The sequence below is a fragment of the Hemitrygon akajei genome, chromosome 12 (assembly GCF_048418815.1).
Source record: "Hemitrygon akajei chromosome 12, sHemAka1.3, whole genome shotgun sequence".
Lineage (NCBI taxonomy): Eukaryota > Metazoa > Chordata > Chondrichthyes > Myliobatiformes > Dasyatidae > Hemitrygon > Hemitrygon akajei.
This window is the reverse complement of record NC_133135.1, coordinates 106,923,088-106,936,090: the sequence shown is the minus strand read 5'-3', so window position 1 is coordinate 106,936,090 and position 13,003 is coordinate 106,923,088. Positions and strand designations below refer to the sequence as shown.

Here is a 13,003-nt window from a genome sequence, read left to right as displayed (position 1 = left end):
TGTTAAACTTTCGTACAAACCTTTTCCCTATTCTGTAAGGTGATTAATCTGCATTATTTCCTCTTCCCTCCTTCCACAGATGCAGTTGAGTGCTTACAGAACTTTGTGTTATTTTGATTTCATTTGGAAGAGATAAAGTCTCTTTCTGGAATTAATTAGAAAACCTGCCAATGTTGTTTTTATACATGAAGCTTTATTATTTTGACAGATGAGATTGAGTAGCTTCTGTTGACTCAAATCAGCTGCATTTTATTTTTAACTTGAGTTAATGTTTCCCTTCGGGTATCTCTACCATAGGAAGTGTGAAGTGCTCCTTCCCTCCGCTCGCCTGCAGGTCACCCTTGGGCAAGGTGTAGCACCTGCTTAACCCCTCCTCCCCCTGGATCAGGGTCACATGAAGCCAGGGGAGCAGGTGGTGGATGATCTTATGAGCAGCCACTGCAGATCACAAGTCCTGATTATGTGACCACTGACACCAGGCAGACAATCTCTAAAGAGTATTGATAATGGCTAGGTGTCACCCATCTTGTAAAGACACTGCCCAGAAGAAGGCGATGGCAGATCTCTAATGTAGAAAAAGAATTTCCATAAACAATCTTGGTCAAAGACCATGATCGTCCACGACATGTGACATGGCACATGATGATGGTGATTTTCTATTTATAGAAACAGACCATTCAATTCTCCATGTCCACCAGTCAACACAATCAAAGTTATCTCAGTGTCCTATTCCTCAATGTGTGTTTTATGGGTTCACTGCCAAAAAGACATAATTATTGATAAACAGAGAAAAAAAATCTGCAGATGCTGGAAATCCAGAGTAACACACGCAAAATGCTGAACTCAGCAGGTCAGGCAGTATCTATGGAGAGGAATAAACAGTCGATGTTTTGGGCCAAGACCCTTCATCAGAACTGGAAAAGAAAGCGGGGAGAGGCCAGAACAAAGAGGTGGGGGGAGAAGGGAGAGGAGTACAAGCTGGCAGGTGATAGGTGGGGCAATAAGTAGGTTGTTGGGGAGGTGACGGGTGAGACGAGGTGAGGCATAAATAGGTTGTTGAGGAGGGGGTTGAAGTAAGAAGCTAGGAAGAGATAAAGTGCTGAAAAAGGAGGAATCTGATAGGAGAGAAGAGGGACTGTGGGAAAAGGGAAGGGGGAGGAGCACCAGAGGGATATTGTAGGCAGGTGTGGAGAAACCAGAATAGGGATTGATAAAAGGAAAGGTGAAGGGTTGGTGGGGGTGGGAGAGAAATTACTGGAAATTTGAGAAAACTGAACGATTGAGCAATTTTCTGAAATGAGGTAATTACTTTGTCATTAATATTCCTCCGCGCACAATATTTGTCCCACCTCTTGAAGACACAGAGCCAGACTGTTAGGAACCTTCCAGAAAATTATTCTTCATTGTAAGGACCTGCCATTGTGAGTGATGTTATTTAACCACCCCAAGCCTCACAGGTGGGCTCTGCCTTTTCTCACCCAGCAATGATTCAGAAGGAAGAATTAATGCACAGAAAAGAGTGAACTATATTGCCCTTGTGTTTCTCTTTGTGTCTCAAGCAGAAGAGGGCCCAGATCAGGACAGTTTATTTAGCCAGTGTGCTTTTATTTTGCCTTGGCATTATGATCCCACTGTTTAAAATTGTAAGTTTTAAAATGCATGATTTCTGGGTACCACAAACTCATTGCTGGAGGAACTTAGCGAGTAAGGCAGTATTCTGGCTTTTTCCCCCCTTCCAGCCCTGATATAGGATCTCCCTCTGGAATGTCAACAGTTCGTTCCTCTCCATAGATGCTGTCTGAATTGTAGAGTTCCTCCAGCATTTTCTGTGTGTTGCTCTAAATTTGTAGCATCTTTATTGAGATTCACTAATGTTATAAAAAAGCTAACGTTGCTCTCTGCTGTTGGGGTCTTTGCATTTAGAGAGAGAGACACACACACACACACACACACACACGATGCCTCAGACTTTTGCACAGAAATGTATTTGTCAATATGGAGCGGAGAGCAGGTTTGTAACTCAGGCTGGAAAAAAGGATGTAGGGAATGGCGAGGGCGAGGGTGGAGCACCAGCGGGATGGGTAGGTGGCAGAGGAGGAGTACCAGGAGCAGGGGGTGGAGTGGGTGCAGACACACCCAGCCCTGAGACTCCAGGTATGGTCGTTTGATTCCAAACAATTGGTTTATTGATCATTATACAGTGTCTCTGGTACTTCCTGCTCTCTCCCCTGTCCCTTCTCCTTTTTCTATCCATGATTCTCCTCTCCTTGCCCGAGTCCACAATAGAGACCCAGATTAGAATCAGGTATGACACATATGACATGATTTCTTTTGAGGCAGCAGTACAAGACAATACATAAAATTACAGAAGTCCTTGGGACCCTAGCAATATATACGTGGATAAGACTTTTTGCATAGTACTGTACTTGATGAAATTTGTTGTTTTGTAGCAGCAGTACAGTGCAATACATAAACAGTTATGTATAGTGTCTGCGTCTCTCTTGCTGCTCCCAGGGGAAGGTGGCCTCTCTCTTCCCAACATGCTGTTGGAGGATGATATCGATGTTCTGGATCTGTAAATTATGGATTGGACTGTGGTTCTTTCAGTTTTATGTTTTATATTCTGTGTTTTTGCCTGTTCTTGCTTGTTGCTGTTTGTGTGATTTGTTTTTTTTTTCCGTGTGCACCAGTGGGACTTGGGGGATTTGATGTCCTTGTTGCCATTTGCACGATTTGTCTTTGCGCAAGGAGAGGGTGGTTGATGTCCATGTTGCCATTTCTCTGATTTTCTTTAGTGCATGGGAGGGTTGACATTTTTCTTTGAACTGCTTCCATGGTTTTCTTTGTTTCATAGTTAGCTGGAGAAGACAAATATCAGTGATAGACTGTGTGCATACTTCGATAATAAATGTACCTTGAAACTGTTCCTAAAACATTGAGGGTGTCTCTCCAAGGCTTCTGTACCTCCTCTCTGACAGTAGTATGAGAAGCGGGCATGTCCTGGGTGGTGAGGGATCGTCACCTATTGAAGATGTGCTTGATGGAGGGGAGGTTACTGCCAATGCTGGAGCAGGCTGAGTTTACTACCCATTTGAATGAAAATCATTCAAGCTCTCTCAGGAAGCTTCTACACATTTATCGAAAGTGTTGGTGCATAAAACAGATGTCTTTTTAATCAACATATTGTATGGTTAAATTATGAAATACAAAGGTTTGAAGGTACTATTATTATCTAAGTCTGCATGCAGTATACAGCTTTGAGATTTATTGTCTCCAGACAGCCATAAAACAAACAATGGAAGTCATTCAAAGAAAAACATTAACACCCCACAACAAAAACAATAAATCTCACAATCGCTCCAAATGGCAACGAGACCATCAAAACCAAAACCCCTCCCGTGCACAGAAAACTAACAAATTGCTTCAAATGGCAACAAGAAAGAACGTGCGTAAGCACAGAATGCAAGAACCATAGATCTGAAAGAGTCCAGTTTGAACAATTTCAATAGTACACAGTGACCCAGAAAACCTGCATTCAGTGTTAACTTGCTGTCGCAAAGAGGCAATTGATCCCAGCTATTTAAATCCTTTAAAACTATTTTTATATATTTATTTCCCTATTTAAAGGTTGTCAGGGAATCTGCTTCCTCTTCCTCTCTGACCTGTCCTGGCTTGAAACATTGGCTGTTTATTCCTTTCCTGAGATGGCTGCCTGACCTTTTGAGTTCTTCCAGTATTTTGTGTGTGGTTACTCTGGGGTTTAAGTGCTGATTATTGTCCTTGAAGGACTGTGTATGTGAGTGAGTGAAAGGGTAGGAAGAACAGGGCTTGTTTCACTGTTATGAATTTTTGGTGGTGTCGCCTATCACCTGCCAGCTTGTCATCCTTCCCCCTCCCTCCCTTCTTATTCTGGCCCCATCCTTTCCAGTCCAGATGGAGTTTCTGCCTGAAATGTCGACTGTTTATTCCTCCCTGTAGATGCTGACTGACCTGCTGAGTTTCTCCAGCATTGTGTGTGTTGCTCCAGATTTCCAGCATCTGCAGAATCCCTTGTATTCATGATTCCTCTCTGTTGTGGTGGTGAAATTTCATGCCCTGATGACCTTATCCAAAGAATTGTACTGATTTTCAGGTTTTTAAATAAAAGAGCAATTTAAATGATAGCGCACACAAAATGCTAGAAGAACTCAGCAGGTCAGCTAGCTTCAGTGGGAGGAATAAAGACCAACGTTTCAGGCGGAGGCCTTTCATCGGGATTTACATGATAGCCATTGCATTCATTCAAAGTAACTTAAAAAATTAGCTTTAATTATCTGAGATGTTGCATACAGTAAATCTGCTGCTGGACTTGAAAGCCAGTTCAGGAATGAAGTGTTCTCTTCCCTACTGCATGCTGCAGGGTTCCTTGAGATATATAAATTCAGCAGGGATTTGCTGACTAGAGGCTCAGCTGGATTTGTATCACCCTTTGACTATTCAGCCATGATGGAGTCTGTTCACCTTTTTGTTAGCATTGTCACCCCCATGTCTCACCAAGCTAAGCATTTGGAATTTCAGCCACATCACAGCATATTCCATCCTTAAGGAAACCCCCCCACCCCCCTCCCTCCATCATTAAAGAGCCCCATCACCCAGGACATGCCCTATTCTCATTGTTACCTTGAAGGAGGAGGTATGGGAGCCTGAAGACACACGCTCAATGACCCAAACACTAATCCCTCCTACCTATACCATGTCCATATCCCTCCATCTTCCTCACATCCATGTACCTATCCAAACGTCTCTTAAAAGCCTCTAATGTATTTTCCTCTACCACCATACTAGGCAGCACATTACAGGCATCCATGATTCATCTTATATCCCCCTTGAGCCCCCCCTTCTTCACCTTCAATGCATACCCTCTGGTATTAGGCATTTCAGCCCTGGGAAACAGACACTCCTGGTCACTCTATCTCTGCCTCTCATAATCTTATTCAACTTCTTATCAGATCTCCCCTCAGCCTCCATCACTCCAGAGAAAGCTACCCAAGTTTATCCAGCCTCTCGAGATAGCATATGCCCTCTAAATCAGGCAGTCTCCTGGTAAACCTCTTCTGCACCCTCTCTAAAGCCTCAGTGTCCTTCCTATAGTGGGGTGACCAGAACTGTATGCAATACTCCAGATGTGGTCTAACTAGAGCTTTATAAATTTGCAACATAACTTCCTGACTTTTGAACTCAGTGCCTTGACTATTAAAAGCAAGCATTCCATAAGCCACCTTAACCACTTTATCAACCTGTATAGCCACTTTCAAGGAGCAATCAACTTGGATCCCAAGATCTCTCTGCTTAGCAACTCTGTTAAGGACCTTTCCCTTAACACTGTACTGTCTCCTTGCATTTGCCCTGCCGAGGTGCAACACCTTACATTTATCTGAGTTAAACACCATCTGCAATTTCTCAGCTGATCCGTATCGTGCTGTATTCTTTGCCAGTCTTCTACACTATCCACAACTCCACCAATCTTGGAATTAATCTGCAAATTTACTCACCCACCCATTTATATTTTCATCCAGGTCACATCACAAACAGCAGAGGTCCCAGCGCAGATCCCTGTGGAATTCCACTAATTACTGATCCACAGCTCAAATCATTACCCTCTGTCTTCTATTCACAAGCTGGTTGTGAATCCAAATAACCAATTCACTATAGATTCCATGCATCTTAATCTTCTGGATGAACCTTCCATGAGGGACTTTGTCAAACACCTTACTAAAATCCATGTAGGCAACAGCCACTGCCTGACCCTCATCAATCTCTCTCGTCACTTTGTTTAAAAAAAAAACTCAATCAAGTTGGTTAGGCATGACCTGCCACGCACAAAGCCATGCTGGCTCTCCCTAATTAGACCATGAGTTTCCAAATGGTCATATATCCTATTCCTAAGGATTTTCTCCAGCACATCAGTGATTTGATGTTGTGATGTTCACTAAGCTTGTCAATTGGCTTGTAGATGTTTCACCATCAGTGGAGTTGACATCCTCAGTGCACGGCTTTTTCTCTCTGAGTGCTCACGTTCATAAAGGTCCCCGTTTGCTTGCCTCAGTCCTGATTGGCTACCCCCTCAGGTGACCTTTGAAATCGGTTGGCTTGTGTTTCTTTCGCCCTTGAGGAGTTCATGGAGGGCATCTATTTTGATACATTTGTTGACAGAGTTAACAGTTGAGAAATATGATTCTGAATCCAATGTTCTCTACTATATGACAGTGATATTAAATATAATTTTGACTACATTTCTTCCCCGTTCTGATGTTTGGTCTGAACAGCTGAACCTCTTGACCCTGTCTGCATGCTTTTATGCACTGAGTTACTGCCACACAATTGGCTGATTGGATATTTGCCTTAACAAGCAGGTGTAGCTAATAAAGTGGCCACTATATATATATTCTGATTCAATAATTTATTTAGAGATACAGCTGAGGTCTATCTGGTATGGGGGGCAGTACCAGGATCAGAAAAGGCTGCAGAGGGATGTAAACTCAGTCAGCTCCATCATGGGCAGTACCCTCCCCAGTATCCAGGACATCTTCAAGGAGCGATGCCTCGAAAAGGCAGCATCCATCATTAAGGACCCTCATCACCCAGGACATACCCTCTTCTCATTGCTACCATCAGGGAGTGGGTACTTTTGCACTACTTATTCAATTTAATTGTTTAATAATTCACAGTTTTCTATTAAGTATTGCAATGCACTGCTGCCACTTAACAAACTAAACCCCAGTTCAGATTTATTATACAGCATTGTCTACAGCATGTTTGGTTACTAGTAAGGTGAGTTTAGGATCTAATCCTTTGATTGTGGATTTGTCGCCTCCATCACAACTGTTCTGAGATGTAGTCTGTGCTCTTAAATCCAGATAGCATTGCTCTGTAGCTGACTAAGCAACAGTAGCTAGTAAATCTATTCCCATTGTTCAGTGATCGAATTCCCGATTCATGTCTGTTGAAATGGTAATGACAGTGCGTCCAGGACTATCTTCCTGATGACCATATTGTTTCTGGGCTCTCCTTCCAGGTCAGAATGTGGACTCGATTCAAAGGCACGCTTGCTTCTAGCCCTAGTTAATAGCTTGATGCAGTGCACTCCTCCAGAAGGCATCGTCTTTACTGTTCCCACCGCTTTCAGTGTGCTGCAGTATTTTCACTGATTGGATCTACCAGGGAAAAAAAGTGGCTTATTCCCTTCTCAAAGGTATTGTTTTATCCTTGCTTTGATATGGAATGCAGGATTTATAATGAAATTATGATGTATGATGGAATCAAATATTCAAAAATTATACTGAGTTCAAATTCCTAGGAATCTTAAATTTTGCCTAATTTTAACATTGGCAATAAATCTTCTCGAATGGAGTTTTAGTATAAAATTTGCAACCTGCTGCTAGAGGTATTAGTTCAAAAATACATTCTTAATTGTTTTTATTATTACTTAGAAATACTGAGCGGAACAGGCTCTTCCGGCCCAACGCGCTGCACTGCCCAGCAACCCACCTATTTAACAGCAACCTAATCACAGGACAATTTACAGTGACCAATTAACCTACTAACAGGTATTTCTTTGGACTGTGGGAGGAAACTGGAGTACTGGGAGGAAATCCACACATTTCATAGGGAGAAAGTACAAACTCCTTACATGTGATGCTGGAATTGAACTCCAGGACACCCCAAGCTGTAGTAGTGTCGTGCTAACTGATATGCTACCATGGCACCCCTGCGTTTCCCTTTTTTTTTAATGCTCTTTGCTGCCTTACAAATACAAATGCTTGTTTCCTCTTTGAATGTGATGTTGTTGGCCTTGTCCACAGAAGTAGGCGATTTAGCTCAACTGATCTGTACTAATGTTTAGCTTAAGTATGAGATATTCTGCAGAAGCCGGAAATCCAAAGCAACACACAAAATGTTGGAGGAACTCAGCAGGTCAGGTAACATCTATGGAGATGAAGAAACAGCTGATATTTCAGACCAAAGCCCTTCTTCAGGACTGAAAAGAAAGGGGGAGGATGCCAGAATAAAAAGGTGGGGGGGGGGGGGGGAAGGAGGATAGCGAGAAGGTGATAGGTAAAACCTAGTGGGTGGGAAAGGTAAAGGGCTGGAGAGGAAGGAATTTGATATGAGAGGAGATTGGACCGTAGGAGAAAGAGAAGGAGGAGGGGACCTAGGGGGAGGTGATAGTCAGGTGAGAAGAGGTAAGAATCAGAGTGGGCAATCGAGGGAGGGGGAGGGAACTTTTTTTAACTGAAAGGAGAAATCGTCGTTCATGCCATTAAGTTGGAGGCTACCCAGAAAGAATATAAGCTGTTGGTCCTCCACCCTGAGGTTGGCCTGATCATGGCACAAGAGGAAGCCATGGACCGACCACATGTCAGAACTGAAATGGGAATTAAGGCCACCAGGAATTTCCTGTTTTGGTGTATTGAGCGGAGGTGCTTGACAAAGCAGTCCCCCAATTAATGATGGATCTCACCAATGTAGAGGAGTCATCACAAGTTACATCATAAAGCGAGAGGTCTGCTTTCACATTGGACCTTTTTATGGGCAAGTCCAGTGACTGTCCACCGAAGCTCCATGCCTGGAGGCTCTGATTCAACCACTCAAGAGTTCCCAATCTTTGAAAGAAAATTGAACTCTGGTGAAAGGCCATTGATGTGGATTGCTTCTTCCACAACAGCTGCTGCTTGACTGGCTGCGAATTTTCTCTCAGATCCCCAGCAATTTTCCTATGCCACAAGCACTGGCACACTAGTTAGCCTGACAGCTCTAGGGAGTCAATTTCAATCTGTCTGAGCACCATTTCCACAATCTCCCTGTGATCGTCTGGGCCTCCTCCCAAAGCTTAATGATAAAATTACCCTGCGGTGTTGTTCCTCCACCCGGAGGGTGGCCTCATCTTGACACGAGGAGGTCATGGACTGACATGTCAGAATGGGAATTAATCAGAATTAATGTTTATCTCTTTCCTGGCATCTCATCGGGTCTCCATCCTAAACTGAGTTACTATCTGTGTGCTGTTGCATACTATCACTGTGACGGCGTCGGTCTCCCCCCAGATCTTCCACTTTTCTCCCACATCGCAAAGCATGCAGAATGTATATTAATTGGCTGCTCTAAATCATCTCTAGTGTGTAGGTGAGTGGTAGAATTTGGGGAAAGTTGATGAGAGGGTGGGGGGGGATAAAAATAAAAATCAGATTATGGCTGATGCCACGGGTTCCCAACCTGGAGTCCATGGACCACTTGGTTAATGATAAGGCTCCGTGGCATTAAAAGTAGGTTGGGAACTCTGTGTAGATCCTAATGCAAAGTAGCATAATTTTAAGTTAACTCTCAAAATGCTGAAGAAACTCAGCAGGTCAGGCAGGATCTATGGAAATGAATGAACAGTCAACGTTTTGGGCCAAGACCCTTCAGTCCTGCTGAGTTCCTTCAGCATTTTATGTGTGTGTTGCTTTGGATTTCCACCATCTGTAGACTTTCTCATGTTTATAATTGTTATGTGTTCTGAGGAAAGTATAAGGGGGGTGTTATAGAGATGTCTTTTTTTACATGGAGAGCGGTAGGTGCTTGGGATGTGCTGCCAGGAGTGGTGGTAGAGCAAGGTATATTAAGAACGTTTAAGACTTTTGTGTAGGCACATACAAGGAAAATGGAGGGCTATGTGAGAGGGAAGTGTTCGATTGATCTTAGAGTAGGTGAAAGGAATGGCACAACATCGTGGACCTGTACTTGGCTATATTATAGAAGCGGCACAGTCACATAGTAGTTAGCACAATGCTTTACAGTACCAGCGACCCGGGTTCAATTCCCACCATTGCCTGTAAGGAGTTGTTCTCTATGTTCTCCCCGTGATATGTGAGTTTCTTCCAGGTGCTCCAGTTTCCTCCCAAAGTCCAAAGATGTGCCAGTCAGTAGATTAATTGGTCATTGTAAATTGTCTCATGATTAGGCTAGGGTAAATAGGAGGATTGTTGGGCAGTGTGGCTCAAAGGGCTGGAAGGGTCTATTCTGCACAGGATATTAATGTAAATAAACAATTCTATGTTTTATATTAGACTGTATCTATGCACTATCCCTCTCTGATTCTGATGCCCAGTTCTGACCCCTGTAAGTAATGGTTTTAATTTTACTTGTCTGTTTGCACAATTATCTTTTGATCTTGGAAGCAGCCTGGGTATTGTGTTCCTACCTCTAAATGAAATAAATTGTATTTATTTGCTTTAGGACTGACCTAATATACATGAATAAGATCCTCTCCCTGGGGTCCCAGCTGCAGATGTTAAAATAACAGTTGGGAATTGGGGACAAGAGGCAGGAATGTTTGGTTTGTGATGAACTAGTGATGGATTCATTCAGGCTCAAAGGTCTTGTTTTGAGGCTCTTTAGTAAGTAGGTCACGTGCATGTACAGTGTTTGCACTCTGCTTTATCCAACCTTACTCGCTCCATTGCAAGTTCTGTGTGCCCTTCAATTCTCTGCCAAAGAAGGTTGTGGAGTCTGGATCATTGAAGGGGGTGATGAATGAGAAAGAGGTACTTGAAATAATGCAGAGGCAGAGTATTCTTTGAAAAATCTGTAATTGAGGGCTGTGGAGAACTGACACAGAAAGGAAATGGAGGCCAGTGCAGGTCAGCCATGATCAGATTGAAAGATGGGCAGACATGAGGAGCCAAGTGGCCTACTATATTTATTTTCTTGTATTCAGTGGTTCCATTTAATATTAGAGAAATACGTGTACAACCTGAAATCCTTACTTTTCACAGATATCCACAAAACATTAAAAAAACTAAAAACCAAAAAATGAATGATAGCGACGTCAGACCCCTAAAGCCAACCCCTCCCAAGAAATGGTATCGACCCTCCCTCCACTTCCACCAGCAAAAGCAGCACCACCCTCCTCCCACCATGCAAACAATAGTAAAGCCCTCAAAGAGACATTGATTTAGAGAGCATCAAAACCTACGGTACATCCCAATACTTCAGTATCTCAGATAGGCGCTCTCTCACCAGCGAGGGAGAGAAGTCTCTCTTACAACAACATTTTGAGAGGACTAAAATATAAAAACAAGGATGTAATGTTAAGGCTCATGTGAGGCCACACTTGGAGTATTATGAGCAGAATTGTGTCCCTTATCTAAGAAAAGATGTGCTTGTTTTGGAGAAGGTTCAGAGGAGGTTCACAAGAATGATTCCGGGAACGAAAGGGATATCATATGCGGAATGTTTGATGGATCTGGGCCTGTACTACTTGGAATTTAGAAGAATGGGGGGGGGGGGGGTGGAATCTCATTGAAACCTATCGAATGTTGATAGGCCTAGATAGGGTGGATGTGGAGAGGATGTTTCTCTCAGAACAGAGGGATGACCATTTAGAGTAGAAATGAGAAAGAAATTCTTTAACCAGAAGCTGGTGAATCTGGAATTCATTGTCACAGGCAGCTGTGGAGACCAGGTCATTGGGGTGTATTTATGACAGAGATTGATAGGGTCTGAATAGTCAAGGCATGAAAGGTTACAGATAGAAGTTGGAAGAATGGGGTTGAGAGGGAAAATGGATCAGCCATAATGAAATAGCGGAGCAGACTCGATGGGATGAATGGCCTAATTCTGCTGCTGTGGTCTTTCACCACCAGCATAGCAGGCCCACAACTTAGCTTAAACAACTAAGCTTAAATTTAAATCTTTGGTATGTGGGAGGAAACCGGAACACCCAGAGCAAACTCGTATGGTCACGGGGGGAACGTACAAACTCTTTATGGACAGCGACAGGTTACAAAGTACAGTTTTTTATTAAAGTATGTATACCTTGTACCATCTTGAGATTCGTCCCCTTACAATGAAACAAATAACCCCTATAGAACCTATTAAAAACAAAAGATGACTGTCAAACGCCGATTGTGCAGAGAGAGAAAAAGAAGCATGTCATGGAAACAACATTCAAAACTGAAGCTCACATCACTACAGCCTATCTAGACTTCCACTAGTTGTAGGCCACGGCCTCAGTCCAGCACAGATTTGAGCAAATCCCACAGAGCGGTGAGCTGAATCAGCCTGTCTCTTGCCTTACAACCCTGACCCTAAACATTTCAATCTGGCCCAGCGCTTAAGTCATCCAAACCTCGGGTCATTCCTCAAGCAAGCCCCAAAAGGTAATTGTTGGTGTTGCAAAGTGATTACGCTAACTGCATCGTGGGCGTGCCACAGAATGCCACAGCCTACAACATTGTCGTGGTGATGGAGATAAACACTGTACGTTTAGTTATATTTGATCATTTGTGCAAGGGCAATATTCTGAGGCGATGAAGATCTCAGAGCTTCTCCCAGGGTAACTTATAATGTCTGGCCTCTGTGTTTCAGGGCCATTATCAGGTAACTTATTCTAAACCCAACAGCAGAAAATTTTAGGTGTACATATTGGTGTGTGCTAATTCTTATAAAGCAAGTGCTAAAGCAACACACACAAAATGCTGGAGGAATTCAGCAGACCAGTCAGCATCTATGGAAAAGAGTAAACAGTCGACATTTCCAGCTGAGACCCTTTTCAGGATGGAAAGGAAGGGGAGAAGTCAGAGTAAGAAGGTGGGGAGAGGGAGAAAGAAGTGGCAGATGATGGGTAAAATGGGGAGGGGGTGAAGTAAAGAGCTGGGAAGTTGATTGGTGGAGCAGATAAAGGGCTGGAGAAGGGGGAATCTGATTGGAGAGGAGAAAGGGAAGGGGAGGAGCACAAGACGGAGGTGATGGGGAATGGGAAATACTGTAAGGAGGTTGGGGGGTGGGGGGCGGTGCAGCAATTACCGGAAGTGTAAGAAATCAACGCTCATGCCATGGGGTTGGAGGCTACCCAGACGGAATATAAGGTGTTGTTCCTCCAGCCTGAGTGTGGCTTCATCTCGACAGTAGAGAAGGCCATCGATTTACATATGGGAATGGGATGTCGAATTGAATTGGGTAACCACTGGGAAATCTCACTTTT

The 13,003-nt window shown here is 43.4% G+C and overlaps 1 protein-coding gene across 5 annotated transcripts in view; it reads left to right on the top strand.

Moving 5' to 3' along the window:
• pak4 (p21 protein (Cdc42/Rac)-activated kinase 4) overlaps positions 1-13,003 on the top strand; it is a 217,866-nt gene that overhangs the window by 123,660 nt on the left and 81,203 nt on the right. For 4 of the 5 annotated variants that reach the window (XM_073063795.1, XM_073063794.1, XM_073063796.1 and 1 more), the window contains one exon: positions 7,055-7,231. The exons of the other annotated variant lie outside the window; for it this stretch is intronic. The gene's annotated coding sequence lies outside the window, so the exon portion shown is untranslated. The remainder of the gene's footprint in view (positions 1-7,054; positions 7,232-13,003) is intronic. 5 annotated transcript variants of the gene reach the window in all.